Here is a 16715-nt window from a genome sequence, read left to right as displayed (position 1 = left end):
CACCTGACCCTGTGTGCTGGAGTCCTAAAGAGGCAGAACCTTGTTGCTGAGCTGGGGCCGGTATGGTGCACCATCTAACTGGACACTTAATTTCTGATAAAGAGGGTTATAACTGGGAAAAACTGCAGATTTTACTGGCTACTCTTTTCCACGTTATTAGGTTTTTTCCTGTCTTGAATCTTATAAGTACAATGTGCCTTTTAAAACAATTAAAAAATAATATATAGAGTCCTGGGATTTGATGTAGAATTGTGTATTTGTGACTGCAGTGGCACTAGTTTTCAAATACCTCATAACAAGGAAAGCAAACCCAAACAAGAAAGGAGGCAGATGTGTTTTTTTTTTTTTTTGCAACATTGCAGGCATATGAAATTATGCAGATCTTATCGAATACCAGGAATGAAATAACTTAGAAATTTGACCAAAAATAATTTCCATCAGTGAACAAAGCCCATTTTAAAGCACTTCATGCATTTTTCAGATCTCTTTTCTCAAAGTCACATTTGTAGTTTCTGATGGACACACTTGGGAAAACTGCCTACATATAAAAAATGAAATTTAAAGTTTAAATTCTACATTTCTAATCCATTTTGTGTTCATTCTTGATTAATGTAAAGCATTCTAAAAATATTACCCCTATAGGGGACACATTTTTATATACATGTTACTTTTGTTTAGAAATTATGAGCTAGTGAAGAGTGAAATTGACCTTGGCTATTGTACTTATTTACTGATAGAAATGCCTTTTTATATCTGTATTCGAATATCTTCTTGACTAATCACACAACTTCCATACATTTCAAAGAGAGGATTTGAATTGAATGAAAGCAGGAGGCTGGAGCTTCCTACGTGCCCTTGTATTTGTGTTCATAAGGAATGTTTATGCAATATTCTGACTTAGCTATAATCTATAATTCCTGGCTATTTCAGTTGCAAATATAATTTTTAGATTAATGGTTATAATTTTTGTAAGGAATACATGAAAAGTTATATGTTCATGCTTGAAAGGAGGATCATTAAATATTCATTATTACCACTCAAATTAGTTGTCATGCTCTATATAGTAGTTACCATTATCATTTTGCTAGTTTAGATTCAGCAGTAAGTTAACGGCGATATAGAGCTTATATCAGTATAGGAATTTTTGTTGGAGAACAGAGAGAGAAATGATTTTAAAACCCATTTGACATATTTATGTTGACAAATTATTTAAAGGAATTACTGCTTTGTCAATAAACATGTTTGTATGTTGGAATAGGATTGTGGCTGGGTTTACTTCTGGCTGTTTAATTACTCTTTGTGAAAAGCAGTGCTTTTTCAAATGGTTATGAGGGAAAAAGATTGAAAATACAAAGCTTGGGATATTTTAGTCTTTTGCAGACACCTAACCTTGCCATGAAAAAACACTTTACATATTTGTAAGCAGCTGTTGAAATCTTGCTTTTTTAGTGAAGCTTGATTATATAATTTGTTAGTTTTCCCCATATGGTAACAAATCCTTAAGAAAAAAAAGCAAAAAGTAAAACAAGAGATGGATTTTTATTTATGTCATGGGTGAACATATGTAGAAATGTCTCCTCGGCCCACTTTGGAAAGATGTGAAGCGAAAATAAGTAAATACAAATATATTTTAGTGTAAAAACGTTTTACTTTTTTCTTCCATATACCTTGTTATACCAGTTCAGTTATATGAAGGCATTAGTACAGACACATTTTTTTTTATCACATATATGAATCATTCCATACTCTTCAGTAATTTAAATTGGTTCTTTTTCCATAGAAAAAAAACTAATGAATTTGATTCTGATTTCATCTAACTTTAGAGCTCTCTGTCTTAAAGAGTCAAATTGTAGCTGATGAACACATTTTGCATTTTTCCACATTGTATCTGGACTCTATAATGATAGTCTATTTTATTTTACTTTTTTCCCCCCGCACAGAGTAAAGAAAAAATGTATAGGTCCATGAATCAATCTAGATAATGGGGAAGGCTGAATGTAATAAATAATACAGTAACAACCCTAAACTAATGAGCTGTTGCTAAGGTACATTTCATGGGCTCATCCTCTATATAAAAAGTCACTAATAACCCCTTGGTGTAATCAGATGATAAAGCTTTGCCATAAGGCAACACCTGTGCAATTAGAACCACAGATTCTTTTGCACGTTTCATTAATTTCAGGATTTTGTAAAGGCACAATGACTACACTAATAATCTAGTCTACTTGACTCCATGTCTACTGGAAACAAAGTGTCTAATTAGATAAAGGTAATTAATTAGAGATAAATGGAGCTAATCAGACTCAGTTAACACTAATTCTCTGAATTAAGACATTTTGGGACACCTTCTATCCCGCTGACTTTGATATTTTGCCTTAAGAATAGGTTCTAGAGGAGTCAGAAAATACTGGCATTTGAGAATTGAGCAGTCTTTTGATGGTGTATTTAGGCATGTGAAGCTAAAGGAGCGTTTTCTTTCATATTGTGCTATTTTGCCACCTTTCTGTTGCAGCTTAAAGAATTCACTTTGTAGTTATTCCAGTCTGTGCTGATCTCCATATAAATTTTAATAACCTTTGCTATCATTTTTATTATCTGTCTAGCCCACCAATGGAAGAAAATCACAAGTTGTTCTCTCTTAAATGAAGACTTAACTTGTTACATTAAAGAAATGTCAAGACTTATCAGCCTATATCCTAAAATTCTGATCCTTTAAAGAGAACAAACACCTAAAATTCTGATCCTTTAATTCTGATTCTTTAAAGAGGGCAAACCTCTGCTTTGCAGTGTTGGACTAAAAATTCAGTGATGTTGGAGGAAAGAGCATGGGCTTTGAAGTCAAAAGACCTGAATTCAAATTTCTGCTCTCTCTCTTGCTAAACGAGTGATCTTAGAAAGATGCTTAACCTCTTTGAGTTCCTTTGATTATAAAATAAAAATAATACTGATACTAACTTTACAGGGTTGTCGTGAATGTTGAGTGAAGTAACTATGTAAAGGTTGGTTATGATTACCTGTTAGGCTGGGATTGAACACATCACCTAGCACCATATCTTTATTGATTTCAAGATTAAATATAAAAAATTTTACATTTTCATCTCAACCCCATGATAATCTTTGGGCTACATTTATACATGTAGCAAGGGAGAGATTAAGAATTTTCTCCCAAGAAGGCAAATCGGGACGGGGGGAATCCCCAAAATTCATGAAGAATGTGAACTTACCTGCTTTGGATTTCTATACTGATAAAATTAGCCCTCTTGGCAAGTTTTTCCATAGTCCACAAGGAATGTACAGTTTGCTCCAGAATTTAACTCTGGGATGTAGCTTAATACAAAGTGGACATTTGAATCTTTTGTAATGTCTCTGGGATTTTTCTGGTCTCTGTCCTAACATATCTGGACTACTCCTAGGTTGCTCTAATAGTCTCCTAATATCCTTGCTTTCATTTCTTTCTCCTATAATTCACTGTCCTCTAATGCAGTGTCATTAATCTTCCTCATAGGACACGTTCCTCATTCTCTTGTCAAGATCCTAAGAATAGTCCTCATTAAACTAATGCAGGCAAAGTATCTGATTCTGGTCCATACTATTTATCCAGACTATTTCCTGCTCTCTTCTGCCAGTGGAGCCTTTCATCCCAGGGAAGCCAGCCTTACTGTTCTTCACCACACTGTTCTCTTCTTTTATGCTCTTGTTCCCACCTGAAATCTCTCTCCTCTTCTTTTAAGACATTTCAAATCCTGTATCTCCCCCAAGGCCTACCTAGACAATTGCAAGAGCATTCTCATCTCAGAAGGCCGATAGCAGCTCTCAATGGCATTGCATTGATGAGACGTCTGAGGTCAGGAACCATACCCTATTCTTGTGTGCAAGACAAACCGTGCTCACCATCCTCTTCTCCTAAGCCCCAGTCTTCACACAGTTAGCCTTCCAGTGGACACAGGAAAAAACAAAATGTGTAATTTATCTGTGAAGTGTGGCTTGGTCTGGTCCTTGGCTAATCAGGTTGATATGACTTTTGCTGTAACCTTGGGGCTCTTCGCCCACTTCAGGCTGGGGTTAGCCCTGGGCTGAACCCTCATGTTTTGAAACAGACAAGATTACCTTGATGAGAGGCCTGCTGTATATCCCTGACACTTTGGGTCTGGCTTGTTGGGTATTAGGCTTTTATAACATCCCATGAGAGAATACCAGGAAGTGACCATTAGTATGTCTAGCAAGCAATGATACTACTTCCTCAACAGACATTTCAGAAAGGGCTGCACGAACATGGGCTAAATTAGCATTCATTGGAGATCTTTAATGGAGCTTCTTGGTGAATGTTCTATAAGGAGGTTTTTCAGGGAAAGTCCATGCCAGAGAAATCGAAACTTGTATACATAAGATGTCCAACTTGACTGTGGTTGATGCAAAAAACGTCCACAATTGCTTTCTTTCCTTATATCTATGCCCTTTGGTACCACCCTTCAAATACTGACCGAGCTTGACTGTGGGATTTGCCATGGCCAATGAGAGAGTATCAAACCTGTGACAGACAGAGTTAAAAAACGCTTGGGTAGCAGAGCTTGCTCTCAGGCTGCTCCTAAAATGCTGAGCAGACCTGTGAATGAGCCCAGGCTTACCGACTAGATTGTGATAGATAATGTAGTCCAGTATTCCCCTTTTTCCAGCTAACAGTCAACCAACCCAAGAAGTCAAGTGGCCTAGCTGACCAGCAGCTGATCGCAGAAAAACATGTGAGTCCAGGTGAGACCAGCAGAATGGTGCACAGAATTTAAATGATTACTGAATTAACTGACACTCTGGTGTAGGCTACCTATTTCACTGATTAAATTTAGGAGAAATCCAGAGGACATATAATGTTTGGTTTCTAATCTTGGAAGATGTATAAACAGGAAAGTGATGATATCTTCAAGAGAAATGGGGAATTAAAGAAGCCTTCTCAGTCTTGGGAAATAAGAAAAATGGTTCATTTTTTGTCATTTGGGGTTGGTATAGATCAAAGTTTGAGTCAGGACTTCTAGAGAGGTTTTAGGCTGGAGTTGAAGAATTGTATGTAAAGGATAGCTAAAGTTGTGGGATGCACTGAGAATATAGAGAAAGAAAAATCAGGGACAAAACTCAGTGGGATTCCTGCTTTTAGTGGCCTGTTGGGAAGAGGCAGAGGAGTCAAAGAAGGAGGGACAGAGGAAGGAGGCACAGGATCATGTAGTGGAAGCTCAGGCTGTGGAGAACTTGAAGGATTGAGTGGTCAGCAGAGCCAATTGCTAGAAAGAGCAAGCATGACAATAATAATGACTAACAGTTAAAGCGCAATTTATAGTTTACAAAGCCCATTTATATACATCTCATTTCACTCTAGTGGCATAGAGTCAGGATCATTATGCCCATTTTGTAGATGACAAAACAGCTGTAAAGCCATTAAGTACTTTACAAATATTACCCATCTAGTGTACTTTACAAATATTACCCATCTAGTAAGGTGGCAAATTTCAAATGTCTTGAAATGCATTCTCTTTCACTTATAAGAGACCACTAGAACTGCAGTTGAATCTGGCAAGAGGAAAATCAGCAGCAGCCTTTAAAGACGTAGTTTCAGGAGAGCTGAGGTGGGAAGGATGGTAGTTGGGTAGGAAAAAGATTGCATGGAATATAATGGATATGGGAGGTAAAGAGCAGAACAATTAAATAGAAGGAGAATGACTTGATAAGAACTTGAGGGGCCACCAGGTTTGAAAGAATAAGGGTGACCAAAGCAAGCTGTAGATAGAAGGGAAGGATCAGTGGAGAGAGAGAAGTGGAACATGAAAGCAAGAGAGAAAATAAAAGAAAAGAAAGAATAAAAATAGAATACAAAAATAAAGATAAAATAACTGATGGGAAAAAAATTTAAACAATTTCTGAAGAAATGGATGCCAAAATCTAGAACAAAGGTGAGGAAAGGGCTTAGATTTTGGTGGGATAGCAAGAGATTTTGAGGTAGAGAAAAGGGAAAGTAAATCAGTTTATACCAGAATCTTAAAATCCTGAGATCATTTACACTCCAAGAAGAGCAGTCTGCCATTTCAAGAAACACCTGGCATGGATCTACGTCTATGAGACAACTGAAAGATATCAATTCATAAAGCATATCGTCCTTCCTGGGCAGAGAGATTTAATTTTGTGATGGAAAAAAAATGTTCTTACGATAAGGACAATGCATGACTCTGTGTGTGTGTGTGTGTGTGTGTGTGTGTGTGTGTGTGTGTGTGTGTGTGTGTGTGTGTGAGAGAGAGAGAGAGAGAGAGAGAGAGAGAGAGAGAGAGAGAGAGGGAGGAGAGAGAGACTGAGACTGACTTTCACTGGAAAGACTGCACAGCAGCTGTGAGGATCCTACCCACAACATAGTTTCTGCTTTCTCTTGTCTTAGAGGCTTCTGTTTGCTGTTTACCTGAGATATTTCCAGGTAGGCTTCCTTATGATGTGAGTTCAGCCTATTATCTTGTCCACAATCTAGTGAGTTTATGGATGCAACTATATTCTAAAGCTGCCCAGCAAGGTGTCTCCAAAATAAAACCTCTATCTTTAAAGACAGCAGTTAAATTTTCCATTCTACTCTAGATTTCCCTAGAAGCCAGTAAGCTAACTTTGATGTGACCCACATATTCTAGTGCCTCTTTAGGAAAGAGTGATCTCTTTCCACATTATTCATAGAGATAGAGTCAGCTTTTCAAATGGGAAACTGAAGCAAAGCAAATAGCATAAGGGTAGACTAATGTCAGCAACCACTGCCCTCAGCCTTGGAGGATCACATTCTGAATTCTCTTCCTGAACGCAGCTTAGTTCTCCTTATATCTGATAGTGAAGCAATGAAAGGGAGCAGATTCCTAGCTACCTAATCAAATGTGTACTAGGAGCCAAAGTCACTGCTTCCTGGGTGATTTCTACAGAACCCAGTTCTTTCATCCTGGTCAAGTACAGACATGTGCTTCAGTGAACAGCAAGTGCCTTTCCCACTGGTGTGGACTGGCATCAAAGGCCAAAAAATACCTGAATCTTGAAAACTGCTGAGGCAACTGAGTCATGGCTCCAAATACTGGGTCAGGGCTCAACATTTCTGTTTTGGCTTTACAATTTTTTTGGTCATGTCATCAATTGTTACAGAGGATTTGTGACTCAGTTATATCCTCTTTTAAGTGAATGTTTCTGTTGAGCTATTGGTTATTTAACAAACCACAGGTACCTGGCAGAAACGTAGGGTTTATTTGAAATAGTTCTTCACAGAAAAAATACATTCTCTTTCTAGCACACAGAAAACCTTTGCATAAGTGTTCTCGTAGGCTAGCTGAGCAAAGGATAGCATTGTTGTGAGAGAAATTTAACTGCGTTGCAGTTGCCGAATATTTAATACTTTAAAGAGGAAGTTCTAAAATTTAATAGTTGATTTTATTATTACTCTTTGGATGTAATTAACTAGGGATGCACTTTAAAGTGCTTTTTCTGGCTAGTGAAATGGATTTTATGGTTTACATTGGGGAAAAGAAATTCTGTGAGACCATAGGCCTCTCCCTTGGTGCACATTATTAGAGTCTTTTTAGAGACAAGCAAGCAATTTTGCTGTCATTGGTCTTGTTCAAATAGAGTATGTTTATCTATGCAATGCTCTTGGGAACAGGTGTCAAAAAAGGATCACCAGTTAGCAGCTGACATAGCTCTTGCATACATGTCGAAAAAGCTCCTCAAATAGCAAATGAACACATATATTTCATTTTTTATGTGGTTGATAAAATATTATATCATTAAGTCAAAAGAATATATTTGTCCCATCCAACTTGAGTTTAGAACTAGTTCTCACTTCTAATACAAATGAAGGCCCTGTGGCTCAAGAGAGCATGCTCTGCAGAAACTCCAGACAGCTGTTTAGGACATGAGGGAAAGCCGATCTTTACACATTGAACAACGACTCTTTAATGGGCTATCAGTATATTCCTGATCAGTTCCAAGATATTGAAATACCACGTGGGTTACAAAGAAAGCTAAGTCTTTCTGAAAGTTTAGTTTAACTTGTGTACTGTTTTATTTCAAACATTAAATTCTTATCTCTTGGCTCTCTCAAATCGAAGCATTTATCCAACAAATATTGAACAACAATGAATATGCAGCAGGCACTAATCTGGGCTCTTGCAAAAAAAATGTACAAAACAAACAAGGTGTCTGCCCTCAAGGAATTTACAATCTGGTGAGGATGATAAATGAACAAGGAAGCAGAAGATCTGATCACAAATCAGAAATGCTATGAAGATTTAGTGTGGAAATTGGGGAGAACTGAGGCCTCAGTTTTCTCATGTATGAAATGTAAATAATGAAGCCTTTGTAGAGTTTTAGGATTAAATGAAACAAGGCAATATAGATACATTTCTTAAGGCAGAGTTTAGTATAAGAGATAAATCATACAATTGAATACATGGGGAGGATCCATGGCATATTTGTTGGTGACTTTAAAATTACATAAGGGTACCCCCACGGCTGAAAATCAGCCTTCATATTGTGAAGTGATGTCACAGAGAATAGGGTCTGGTTATTCTTGTCATTTATATAGAAGCATAAATGTGACCATTTACTCGTTATCTTCTCCTCAAGTATTCACCTGGTGTTCTGTTTACAAACTCTTCCAGCTTCTTCAAATGGCATAGTTGTCTTTAGGATCTTTTTCAAAGAACCCCTCACAGTGCATACTTACCTTCTCACTCCAGTTTTAATGGAAGGTTATATTCTTTTATAAAGCACCTGATTCCTAGGTTTCTTTTTCACCTCCTGAGAACTCGAGAGACCCTTGCATTGGAATATCCTACTTATCAGATTTATTAACCATTTATTATGTGCCCAAATTTAATTTAATCCTTGAATAGCCTTGCGAGGTGAGTGTTATCATTTGCATTTTTTAAAGATGAAGAAACAGAAGCTGAAGGAGGTTAAGTAGTTTGCCTAGGGTTATAAAGCTAAAAAGTCACATAGACAGAATTTGTACTTATCTCAATTATTTTATTAACCCATTATTGAGTACCTGCTATGTTCCAGGGGTAGTTGGTGATGATATATCATTAAAGGAGACAGATATGGGAGAAGCAGAGTTAAATAAGTAATCAGAAATAGGAGGATGCTATGAAGGAGAGGCACAGGAGAGTGGGAACATGTGACAGTGGGACCTACAAACTGGATGCTTTTGTTTGGGATACCATTGAGATCCAAATGGTGAATTAAACAAAAGGATGTTTGGGGGTGTATAGTCATTGGCTGGGGAGGAGGCTGTCCTTGGCATATAAAAGAGCATGTATAAAAAGTCTGAGGCAGAAAAGAACAGGTGTATCTTTAAGGAACTGCAAAAGGTAATAGTGCCTGGATTTTAAAAACCAAGGGGGACTGACATAAGAAGAGGATATTGAGGAAGGTTAGGGTCAAATCACATAGGACTTAATTGGCTTTGTTAGGGATATAGACTTTATCCTAATCTCTATAAGAAGTCTTTAAAGGACTTGAAGCTGAGAAATGATTTAATCACATTTGAATATTTTCTTTTCTTTTCTTTTTCTTTTTTTTTTTTTTAACATCCTGCTGACTGCTTGTGGAAAATGAAGTGAGAAGGGGAACAACTAAGGAAGCAGGGAGACTAATTGAAGGCTATTGCAATAGTTCAGATAGGAAATAATGATAGTTTGAACCAGGGTGGTGGTGGAGAAGATAGAGAGAAGTGAATGGATTCCAGAAGTATTAGAAGATAAACTATTTGATTGAATCATTTGAAATGCTTTCCATTGCAAGTAGTAAAAACTGACTTTAAAAGTAGAGAGAATTTATTGGTTTACGTAACTGTAATATGTGGAGGTAGGGCTGGGTTCAAGCAAGGCTCAGTGAAGTCTCCAGGGTAGTGTTCCTCAACTTCTTTTTTAATGGTGACATTGGTTAACAAAATGCAATAAGTTTCAACTGTACACTTTAACAGTAAGGCATATTCCCCAACTTATTGGCACCAAAGACCGGTATTCCTATGAGAATCTAATGACTGACCTGAGGGAAGCTGCTGCAAATACAGATGAAGTTTCACTTGCTCATCCACTGCTCACCTCCTGCTGTGCAGTACAGTTCCTAACAGGCCGTGGACTAGTATTGGTCCACAGCCTAGGGATTGGGGACCCCTGCTCTAGGGGACTGTTTTCTGTTTGACTCAGTTTTATCTTTTGCCATATACACTGTATGATAGACTACCCTCAGACTCCCAAGGTGGCTGCCAGCAGCTCCAAAACTACATTTTCTTTCTTTACATCTGTTTAAAAAAGAATTCTACATCTTTGTTCCAACATTCCCAGTCAATGTCTCAAGCCTCACTCTGATTGGACCAACTTAAGTCTCATGTCCATTCTCAAACTGGTTATCAAAGCTAGGAAAATGGAATGCTCTGAATGACTTAGCCAAGGTCATGAGTTCTGGTCCTAGAATTGGGAGGTTGAGCTTTCCTGAAACCACATGATTCAGCAAATGGAAATGAAGACTGCTGAGAAAAGAGAAGGGAGGAAGGTCTCCTGGGACCCACAAAGTCTTCTCTGTTAATGGATTGGAAGTCAGTGTTTAAAGAAATGATGGTCAAGGATGCACCCTTCTGATGGTATTGCTCACTGAGGAGGGGAGCAAGAGAAGCAGATTTATGGAGGAAGATGATGATTCTGCTGTGTTTGCAAGAGAGAGGCCAACTAGACAATTGGATGGGCCAGTCTGCAGCTCAGAACAGAGAAGTGTATGTTGCTAACTTACCTGGTCCCAAAACTTGTGCTCTTAGTAATTTTATTTTAATGATTAAATGATTTAATGATTTAATCATAATATTTTACATTAGTTTTAAAGGCTGTTCAATTGCCATAGCAACTCTCTATGGCCAAGGAGCATTTAATCACACAGTGGTTATATTTATATCTCACATATATTATTTTAATGCTCACAACTTTTGCCTTCCCATTTTATAGATGTGAAAACTGAGGCATAGAAAGGATACATCTAAGCTCATAGAGCTAATGAAGAGTAAAACTGGGATTCCAACCAAGAAAGTCTGACTCTAGAGTCTTTATTCAAAATTGCTGTATATACTGTTCTGCTCTCAGCTATGGAAAAAGGAGGGGAATGGCAAAGATAGTCATCCGGTCAGTCAGTTTCTCACACAAAGCAGATGGTTGCTCTGATTAATTCTCACTTTTCCCTTGGGATGCTCATCTTTGGGTCTGAACTGCTTTTGAGGCAGCACAACCCTGGAGGTGAGCATTCCTTTTTGCAGGGATCATCTTGGACACCAGTCCGGCAAGTGGGGAAGGGAGCTGTCATAGTCAGAGACACTGTAAAGCAGAGGAAACCAAATGACACAGGCAACCACGAGTGGGTTTTATGATAGTGGGTTCTGGGCCTCTAGAACCTTCTTTGTCCTGTTCTTGCTAAATACTCATCCTTCTTAAACAGCTTTTGACAGCATGACAGAGCTGGGAAAGGCTGAAGTGAGGGTGCATGGTTCTCTGATTTTCTACTTAGGCAAAATAGAAATGATAGTTCTAGTCTGTCATTTTGTATTACCTGTGCCTCTTTGTTCCTGTTAGCATGGATAATTAAGAGCTAAGGATAAACTCTCTTTTTAATTAGAACGCTTCTTTTCCACCGAAGTATGATATCTATAGCTCCTTCCTCCCCTCTGCAAATGATATAAACAAGTACAGGAAAATGACCCTACCCCATGTATTAAAGAAGCAAACATCTGAACTATCCACATTATTTAGTGAGAGGATTTTTTTTTTTTTCTGTATCAGACGTTGATCATAATGATCAAAATAATCCTTGGCACTTTCTCTAAGCTTGCTCATTATCTTTCAATATGTTCAACAGAATTATTAAATCTAAAATAATATGGTACACCTGGTTGAGATGACTGTGAGAGATTTGGCTTCCTGTCTCTTCATTAAGGATGAATTCAGCCCAAGGGTGTACTGTGAACTTGGCAAATAGCATTATAATAGTGAGAGAATATTGCCTATTGGATAGCAGGAGTTGATGATTAAATTTAAGTGTGTACTGTCCACATAAAACAAATAATGCTCTTTTTTTCTTACTTTTACTGTGAACATTCATCACTGGTACTGAAGATGCGCAGTTGCTAATTATTGTGTTTTTAACTTGTAATATACTGTAAATTTTGTATAATACTACTGTGACCTTATACAGAACAGAAAAGATGACAGGAGGCCTATAATTATTGTATGGGGAAGAAATGCCTATAATTATCTACTATTTTTAGGACCAGCGTGCATGGCCTCTTAATTTACATAAGCTTTAGACATTCACACATTTTCTGTCTTTGCTTGCGGATGATAAATTTTGCTCAAATGAAATCAGAAGACATACTGTTAGATGAAGAGTTAGCCAACTGGGAGCTTGATTACAATGAACAACACAAGCTTTGGTGCCAGCTAAAAAAGGGAGCATTTATTTGGATGGGACTTGTTTAAGGCAAGATTCAAAACATTAAAACAAAAACCACACCATATTATTATATTGGGGCCTGATAACGTGTGATTATTTTTTTTAGAGAATCGGTTAAATTATCTTGTGGAAAAGCATTAACCTAACAAAGAAAAAACCTCTAGGATATTTATCACATCTAGGGTGATTATGACAGCATGTTCTTATTAGAGATGAATATTTTGTGCTCATTAAGGTTACCCCCTTGAGTGCTCAAGGATGCAAAGTGCATTGCAGTGAAGTACTATAGTTCTATTGTCTTGTGTGCACTTGCTGTTGGCTGGAGCTGGGCGCTCTCTCCAAGTTAAGGGGCCTCCCTAAAAGGTCTAGTCCTGGCAGGATCTTTATCGGAGCCATGGGGCAAATGGAAGCGACTGGGAGGTTTTCAATTCAAACACTCCAGGGATATATCCGCAAGAATCAAGAGTGATATCAAGAACCCTCTGGTCTCCTAGTGTGAAATAGCAGGTGGGAAAAGTGGATGCACTTCGTCCTTGAGGAGTCTCACAGTGAGCCCCACTTGAAGGAAATTCAATACATAAGATCCCAAACTGAAACTATAGGCAAACTCAAACTCAAACTCCCCAGTTTATAAAGGGATTTTTCACTGTAAAAATAATTTAAAATGACTTCCCCCAAAGTAGCAAGTTTTCCTGAAGCACATATTATGACTGCTTTTGTTTTATTTGTTTTTTAGAAAATGGTTATTACTTTTATTAGCTTGCTGAGAATTTCATGTATGCAATTACAATTTAAAAGATTGCATACAACTATCGAAAAACGTCCTAAGAAAGATATAACTTCACCGGAACCCCTCCCTCTCTCTCATATTTTTAAATCTAAGCTATGGCAGAAAAGCAAGTTTAAAGTCTTGGTTGTTTGGTTTATTGAGATTTTTTAATGTAATAGATAATTTTAAATGATGAGGCATTGGCAGGATGTTTAGATATGCATCATGACCAGGGGCTCAGAGGTTGTAAATACCTGGGCTAGTAAGTCCATAGTTTTTCAATACTTATCTTTAAAAAATAAGGATGCTTAAAAAAAACATAATCACAGATGCGGAGAAAAGGGAACCCTCATACATTGTTGGTGGGATTGCAAATTGCTACAGCGCTATGGCAAACAGTATGAAGGCTTCTCAAAAAATTAAAAATAGATATACCTTTTGACCCAGCAATTGCACTTCTGGGTATTTTTCCAAAGAAAACCAAAACAATAATTTGTAAAGATCTGTGCACTCCAGTATTCATAGCAGCACAATTTACAATAGCCAAGATATGGAAGTAACCCAAATGCCCATCAACAGATGATTGGATAAAGAAATTATGGTTCATATATACAATGGAATATTACTCAACCATTAAAAAAAATGAAATCTTACCATTTGCAATGACGTGGATGGACCTAGAGGTTATTATGCTAAGTGAAATAAGTCAGACAGAGAAAGATAAATACCATATGATTTCACTTATATGTGGAATCTAAGGAACAAAAAACAAACTAATCAAAACAGACACAAATATAGTGGACAATATGGTGACGGACAGAGGGGAAGGGGGTTGGGGGACTGGGAGAATGGGGTGAAGGGTTAAAGAAGTACAAATTAGTAGTTGATAATTGGGCACAGGGAGCATGAAAGAGGGAGTGAAGTTAGCATTAATGTAATGGCTAAGTGGAGGGCCAGGGGAGGGAGGGAGCAATGGGGGGATCATTTTATGAACAATATAGATGTCTAACCAATGTACTGTATACTTGAAACTAATTTAAATAAATAAATTTATTTTAAAAAAGCAATCACAATGCTACCATTACACCTAAAAATTTTTACAGTTCCTTACTAGAAGTAAATATATGTTGTCTGAAAGAATGAATGAGTGACGAAGCCTTGGGGGAGGTGATCATCCACAATGTGGTCTGGTAGACAGTAAACATTCATCTGGACTCAGTCAGACTTGGGCTAAAATCAGAAAGCTTCTACTTTTTGTTTTGGTCAAAATGCCCTCAGCTTCTGGTCTATAAAATAGCACCTGCCTTAGCTCTCTCACAGGTTATTGTCAGGATTAGCAATCCAGTAGGGGGCTGTGGTTAATTAAGAGCAAGGACTTCGTAGCCAAACAGAGATCAGTACTCAGGGTCCCCACTATTTACCCTCTCTGAGTCTATAAAGTCATCTGTAAAATAACAATACCAATAACTGCCTTTCAGGGCCCTGGTAAGAATCAATGTTTGTTAAGTAAACCTTCAGTAAAAGGATTGTGTTATTTTTGTGTGAGACTGCTTTGGTAAATTAGAATACTATGCAAATTTATTATTATTAAAAGTAATGTTTTCCATGTCTTTTATATTCTCTGTCTTTGAAACTGTCTTCCTCTTCAAGGAGCTTTAGCAGTGATTAAAAAGATGGAGTTGTTTTAGTGCTCACCAAATGAGGCTCCTCAGTGTCAGGAGGCCAGTCTGGTTTGACTTGCTTTCCTGGCTCTGGCCTGGCTGAGTGCTCTGACTAGAGGAAAGGCCCTGGATGAAAGCCGTCCTGACAGCGAGAACATTAACACCCACTCTTGCGCCAGGAGGAAGATGTTAATATCTCTAGCTGGATTCCCAGCAGCAGAGATATTTAACACCTTCCTAGGATCCAGAAACCAGGCACTCTCTCTTTAAACCTATTTTGGCAGATAAAACGGGGAGAGAGCATTTCCAGTTGAGTAGTTGAAAAAGTCCAGGAAGCTCTGTGCCACAAAATCAGAAGCCATTTTTGTAGGATGAACCCTAAGTGAGGAAGGGATCTTCTTTAATTGGGTTATCTGGAGAGTGACTCTGGTGGGACTTTTCTCAACAAATCTCACCCAGTGTGAGCCAGTGGGGATGTTAGGAAAGTAGTGGCTCTAGGATAGGGTAAAGATGTATAAGTTCAGGATGGGTTGGAAATCCATGTCTGGATACAGCCTGAAATACAATACTATGACCAACATGGCAGTCTGAGTGATTCTGTTCCCAGGAGGACCAGGAGTTCCTTGGTGGTGGTGTATATGTGTGTGGGGCAGGTATAAATGGGGTAGGAGGACTCAGAGGAACCATTTCTCAGGAGAAAGAATGAGGAATAAAGTACCTCAACCAAGTTGCCCTTTGAAGGTGAGTCCAACTAGCTTGGGGTCAATTTAGAGGTTGCTGTGGATGTTTTAGGCAAAAAGTTCATGGCGAAAGTCAGGCAACTCCAAGAATTAATAAAAACTCCTTTTTTTTCTTTTTGGTCAGGGTTTGACTGACAGCAGTGGTGAATTTTGACTTAGACTGAGTTTGAAATGTGCTTGTTTCCAATGCTGAGGCCCATTTGCACAACAAGCAAAAAAGACAAGGTAAACAACTTCTATTTAGACTTTCTGAGATGTGTTTCTCTGGATGACATTGCAAGAACTCTGTGACACTACCTCACCCCAGAGAGAACCCAAACACTGGGGATCCTTTCAACATCCAAAAAGGGTCACTTCTTTGAAATGTGACAACTCCCTAGAATGACTTTCTCATTTAAATTACATGGATATCAGAGGAGCCCAGGCCAGAAGGTGAAGCAGAGCAAACTCATACTCTTTGACTACAAAAGAAAATGCATATTTTTGATGAGCCTGCACTGGCTGCCTTCTTAGGCTTAGAATGATGTTTTGGTCCCCTTTTTGCCTACGAGGAATGTTGTAAGTAGGCATAAACAAATGCCTTCATTATTTATCCTAGTCGTGCTGCACTAAATCATTCTATGTGGGAAATGTGCTATTTTGTTTGGCTGGCAATTGGTTAAGCTAATAAGCTGTGAGAGTCTTCTTTGGAGTTAGCACTTGGAATTATTCTACTATAAGTGAACTCTCAATATTCTAAAAGTTACTATAAAAAACTAGAGCCAGAAGATTGGGTAAGAAACACTTCTATTGAACCTGACCTCTGGCACCTTGAAAACCAAGTTTTATTGTGAATATAAGGACAATCACCTCTCCCCTGGGACTGTGGTCAAATGTGCCACACAGTCCTGAATGAATGTCTCTCTTGGAAATCAGACTAATGGAGACTCTTCTTTCCAAATGTTCTTCAGAGTGATAATCCCGAATACAGAAGAAATAGTAAGCAATTACAGGTTTTCCAAATGAAAATCCTGTTTTTGTTGATTGTTAAATACTGTGTTTTGTGCCGTGCTG

At 38.0% G+C, this 16715-nt stretch overlaps 1 long non-coding RNA gene across 4 annotated transcripts in view; it reads left to right on the top strand.

Moving 5' to 3' along the window:
* Positions 1-16715, top strand: part of LOC105289102 — a 55269-nt gene that overhangs the window by 17789 nt on the left and 20765 nt on the right. For all 4 annotated transcript variants that reach the window (XR_002779257.1, XR_002779258.1, XR_002779259.1 and 1 more), the window contains one exon: positions 15787-15887. This is a non-coding gene — a long non-coding RNA (uncharacterized LOC105289102). The remainder of the gene's footprint in view (positions 1-15786; positions 15888-16715) is intronic.

Source organism: Pteropus vampyrus, unplaced genomic scaffold, assembly GCF_000151845.1.
Source record: "Pteropus vampyrus isolate Shadow unplaced genomic scaffold, Pvam_2.0 Scaffold22, whole genome shotgun sequence".
Taxonomy (NCBI): domain Eukaryota; kingdom Metazoa; phylum Chordata; class Mammalia; order Chiroptera; family Pteropodidae; genus Pteropus; species Pteropus vampyrus.
This window is presented reverse-complemented; position numbering and strand designations above follow the sequence as displayed.